This window comes from Piliocolobus tephrosceles, chromosome 11 (assembly GCF_002776525.5).
Source record: "Piliocolobus tephrosceles isolate RC106 chromosome 11, ASM277652v3, whole genome shotgun sequence".
Lineage (NCBI taxonomy): Eukaryota > Metazoa > Chordata > Mammalia > Primates > Cercopithecidae > Piliocolobus > Piliocolobus tephrosceles.
Window position 1 is genome coordinate 94,547,692 of NC_045444.1, and position 5,625 is coordinate 94,553,316.

Consider the following 5,625-nt stretch of genomic DNA (forward strand, 5'->3'; position numbering starts at 1 on the left):
GGTTAGATGGGTAATGTGTCAATTCTTTAACAAGGTTCAGAGGGAGGCACATATCACACTTAGGCATAAACACCAAATCATCATGCTCCCGAACTACAAAAGGACTGAGTTTTACTTGGCCAATTACCATTTCTGAGCTTTGGGTAGATCATTCACTCTCTGAGTTTCATCTGTTAAAATGGACATGCCAATATCTGTCCCATAGAATTGTGTAGGGGAGGAAAAGATATTTTTTCCTCTACTCTTTCTGATTCTTTAGCACAAAAGATAGATTAACAAACTTATTTACATTTTACATGACATGGGAAGCTTCATAAGGAAATGAAGACCCAAAGAAGCAGTTAAATGTGAGCAGTGTTTATAGTAGGTTTAGTGAAGAGTGGATCACTGTGGAGAAATGTGATAGGGCAAAAACGGTGTGATCTAATGGTAAGGAATGGGGAAACACCGCAAGGCCTGTTTGTTCACTTCAAAAAATTTTTTTTTAAATAGAGAGAGGGTCTTGCTATGTTGTTCAGGCTGGTCTCAAGCTCCTGGGCTCAGGCCATCCTTCTGCCTCAACCTCCCAAAGTGCTGGGATTACAGGCATGAGCCACTGCGCCTCGCCCTCTGTTTTCTTTAAGACCAAGAAGTAAGACCTAGAGTGTTGAAAAAAAGGATAGTACTGATAGGATAAGTGGTTACATAAAACTACATTGCATAAATTACATAAATATTTCCTGGAAGCTCTGAGCCTGTCAACTGCCCAGCGTGATTCCTCACCCTGCCCCGTTCTGCATTGTGGCAACCTTTAGTTTGCAGCTTCCTTGCTCCGTGAGTTTTGTATATTCTGCTGGGGACAGACATGAGTGAATGGGTATTTCTCCTGCCTCTCTGTGTGTCCTGTGATGTCTTCCACAGCAGCAGAGTCTCTTTCAAGGCTCTAACTCCTGCTGAAAGGCCCTCCCTCCATGGTCCAGACCCCAGCAAGGGAGCCTCTATAATGGTTCTATTTCCAGCCAGACAATCCTAGCTTTTAGGCTCTGAGAATAGCATCTCTTCCTACTGTCCCTCCATCCCATGGGTGTTAGCTGATTCTTGCTGTCGCTCATCTCCGGGTTACGTCACCACCCCATTTGGCATCTCAGCTCTTCTATCACTTTTGTAATCTATTTCCTGAATTAAATTCCCTTGGATTGAAAGAGTGGTTTCTGTTGTCCTGACTTGATGCGTTCTGATTTCATTCCTCTTCCACAAAAATGCTCAGTTGCTCACGTTTATGGGAATATTTTTCTCCTTCACATGTTTTCCTCTTCTTCTCTCTACTGCGGAGGAACTAGCATGGATTTGGAATTGGCTGAGTTCAGACTTGGGTTCTGTTATTTCAGAACCATATGACTTGGGGTAAATTGGTAGCTTATAATAAGTGCTGAATAATTGTTTGTTAATGAATGAATGATATTTAACCATTACAATGCCTAATGAAGATTTAAAAATTTTTTTATTTAAAAATTTAGTTTGAAAGGACACGGTCTTGCTATGTTGCCTAGGCTGGAGTGTAGTGGCTACTCACAGGCACAATCATAGTGCACTACAGCCTTGAACTCCTGGGCTCAAGAGACCCTCCCACCTCTGCTTCCTGAGAAGCTGGGACTAGAGGTCCACGCTGCTGTGCCCAGCAAAAATTTTTGAGTGGTATAAATACAAAACATTAGTATTATACAGTTGTTCTAAAAGGACTCATTTTAAAATATTTTCTAAAATCATGTATATAAAGAATTTGGTGTAATCCCAGCCCTTTGGGAGGCCAAGGCGGGCGGATCACGAGGTCAGAAATCGAGACAATTCTGGCTAACACAGTGAAAGCCTGTCTCTACTAAAAATACAAAAAATTAGCCGGGTGTGGTGGTCCTGTAGTCCCAGGTGTGCCTGTAGTCCGAGCTACTCGGGAGGCTGAGGCGGGAGAATGACGTGAACCCGGGAGGTGGAGCTTGCAGTGAGCCGAGATAGCGCCACTGCACTCCAGCCTGGGCGACAGAGCGAGACTCCATCTCAAATAAAAAAAAAAAAAAAAAAAGAATTTGGTCTTCAGGAAGACCATATTCAGGAATATGTGGTATTTGTTGAGACATTAGTTTCATCACATAACAAGCCATGAGGGTTTTTCTCTTTTGCATTATAATTATCTCATTTACTGTTATTGTTCTGCCTTCCTCCCTCTAGACTATAAATCTCACATAGTACTTGGCACATAGAAAGCTCTCAAGGAACACTTGTTGAGTGAATAAATATGCTATTTGATGTCTTATGTGCCTGTGTCCTTAAGCCTTAGCATGCATGGAGGACTTGAGCCATAGTAGATTTTGAATAAATGTGTGTAGTGTTACGAATCCAATATTTAAATGAGTCCAAAGAGTTTAGCACTAGTTTCCATGATGAAATCAGGCAACTTTTATTTTTAAACTGGATCTCAATCACTAATCATTTGCTAATCACTAGTTTCTAAACTAGGAAAGAGAGATGCTTTGGTCCAGAGGTTGTTTGAGTGAAGTAAGCATTTAGGTACTTGTGCACTCAGTACTTCTAGACTTCCATCAAAAATGCTTGCTCACTACAACATTGCACTTCAGGGGTATTTGAGTCATCCTTGTGTGGCTGAGAAAAAAGTCCTAAAAAGTGGCAAGTTAGAATGGAGTAGGGATGTCACTCTTTCAAGATCTAACAGAACAAAGAACAGCATGATTTTGGGGGGCTCAGCTGCTTTGTTTGCCTGTGGTTTGAGTTTGGCCAAGGGTGAATACCATGAAGGGATCTGAGAGTGGGAGAAGACTGAGGCCGGGATATTTATTCACCTCTTTCCCTATTGCTGTGTCTCCACAGGTTGGCTGCATCCTTCTGAAGGCCACTGCTCTTGTCAGAAGCCCTCTCTAGATGGCTAAACTCTCTGGGTTGCAACAATTGCTCTTTTTCCTTGAGCCTTGGGTTAGGGGGTTTCCCAACCCCCTAACCTAAGTAATAGCTTCCCCCACTGCTAGCTCCAGGGTGCTACACTTTCTCTTTCTGGTTTCCCTAATCTGGCTTCCACCATTATAAATAGACCCTTTATTAAAATATCCTCAATTTATCCATATTGAGTGTGCCATCTGTTTCTTTTTTGGATGCTGACTGCTTCAAAGTGATATGGGAAAGTATCCCAGACATGTTTGTCTCATTCATCACACCCAGAAAGATAATTTAGGATTTGATGATGAAAGATCATGGTAGAAAATATAGTATACAAAGTTTTTCCTTGGAAGACAATCACTGGACATTCTCAAGAATGGCAACAGAAGGCATAATAAAAATAGCTGCCAGATGGGGGACAGGACTGACTTGCAGCTCTCACTTAGGCAGAACAGCATGTGGAGACTCACATCGTGAACTTTTGCTCCAAGAACTACTGCAGGAACATACCAGGAAAACCAAAAGAATTCACAGACCCTTTGAAAGAAGCGGCTTGCCGCTGCAAACTCCAAGACACAGCTGAAAAACTGTGAGTGGCCAGAGTGTGAGAGGGGGAAAGTCTCCTTCCAAACACACATCCTTACTGGGGAGCCTGAAAATCCATATCATGGGAGAAGGATTTAACCTTACCTAGAGCTGAGCAAAATATAAAAGTAGAAGCAGCAGCAGGAAGAACCCTGTAGGCACTCCCCGTCCCCAGGGAAGCCCAGAGACCCCATTTCTGACTTTATCTCACAGGCGCCCTTGTGGGGAGGGGACTGCCAGTGGAATCAGGGAAAGCCCACAGGGAGAAGGAAACTTCCAGCTTAACTTTATAGTGATTTCGAGCATGAATTTTCCAGAGCAGAATCTGGGGTTGGGGGCAAACAGGAAGTGCAGATAGGAGCACAGAAGTCGCAGCGAGGAGGAGCGGGCCTGGAAGCCCTGCTTGCTTTATTAGGCGCGAGGCTTGTATGGTGGCGGTGGGGGGAGTTCCCAGTCCTGCTCACTGGCTGCCTAGATATAAACTTGGTGCTGTTGGGGAGCACTGGGAGAGCGAGACTGGCCTTTCAGGGTGCGTGGGAGCTGGGTGAGGCCTGTCACTGCCAGTTTTCCCCAACTTCCCTGGCAACCTGTATGACAGCCGAGGCAGCCATAATCCCACCGAGAACCTACTGCAATAGCCTGAGAACCACACCCACTCCCCGACAGTGGCCGCAGCAAGCCCTGCCCAAGGAGAGTCTGAGCTCAGACCCGCCTGACTCTATCCCCACCAGATAGATGGTCTTTCTCTACCTGCCCTGGTAGCCAAAAACAAAAGATGTACAACTCATGGAAGTTCTACGCCCTGCCCATCACCTGAGAAACCTGAATGCTCATCCAGGAGACAGGAGGGGAAGCTTGCCTCCCCCCATACTACCTCAGCTGAAGCTGTCTTGAAAGCGCCATCTCCTGGCTGGAGGCCAAGCAACACAAACCCTTACAGCAACTCATCAAAGAATAGCCCCTGCCCCAAGAAAGGAGAAAACAATGGTTAACTCCACTACCTGTAACATCCTGGCTAACCAGAGGTCCTAAGTCTGTCCACACGATAGCTTTACTGTCAGTACAACCAGCATTTGAGACAACTGGCATGCTAAACAAAACCACAACCAAGTACTCTTACAGAGTCTGCTTCACTCCTCCGCTACCTGCAGTGAAGCAGGTGCTGGTTATCCACAGCTGAGAGACCTGAAGATGGAGCACATCACAGGACTCTTTGCAGACCCTCCTCAGTACCAGCCCAGAGCCACCGGGTGGCTAGACCCAGAAGAGAAATAACAATCACTGCAGTCTGGTTCTCAGGAAGTCCCATCCCAAGGGGAAAGGGGAGAGCACCACATCAAGGGAGCACCCTGTGGGACAAAAGAATCTGAACAGCAGCCCTTGAACCCCAGATCTTCCCTCTGACATAGTCTACCAAATGAGAAGGAACCAGAAAAACAATTCTGGTAATATGATAAAACAAGGCACTTTAACACCCCCAAAAGATCACACTAGCTCACCAGCAATGGATCCTGTGAAAGGAAAATATCTTGGGCCCCAAAATCACTAAGAAAAACTAGCTGGAAATTGCTTAGGGCAAATCTGCCTTCCATTCTATTCAAAGTTATCCCTCTGCTCATTGAGATAGATGCATATCTGATTGCCTCCTTTGGAAAGGCTAATCAGAAACTCAAAAGAATGCAACTGTTTGTGTTTCACCTATCTGTGACCTGGAAGATACCTCCCTGCTTTGAATCTTCCTGTCTTTGCTTCAAGTTGTCCCGCCTTTCCAGATCAAACCAATGTACTTCTTACATATATTGATTGTTGTCTCATGTCTCCCTAAAATGTATAAAACCAAGCTGTGCCCTGACCACCTTGGGCATGTCATCAGAACTCCCTGAGGCAGTGTCACGGGTCTGTCCTCAACCTTGGCAAAATAAACTTTCTAAATTAACTGAGAACTGTCTCAGACTTTCTAGGTTCACAATCCAAACCAAAAAGAAATCTCTAAATGGCCAGAAAAAAAATTCAGAAGGTCGATTATTAAGCTACTCAAGGAGACACCAGAGAAAGGTAAATACCAACTTAAAGACATTTAAAAAATGTTACAGGATATGGAAGGAAAAGTCTCCAGAG

At 44.6% G+C, this 5,625-nt stretch overlaps 1 non-coding gene across 1 annotated transcript; it reads right to left on the minus strand.

Annotated features, from left to right (window-relative positions):
* LOC111549467 lies at window positions 1–105 on the minus strand. Its single transcript, XR_002733747.1, has one exon. It is a non-coding gene; the product is annotated as a small nucleolar RNA U13 (small nucleolar RNA).
* Between the last annotated feature and the right edge of the window lie 5,520 nt (window positions 106–5,625).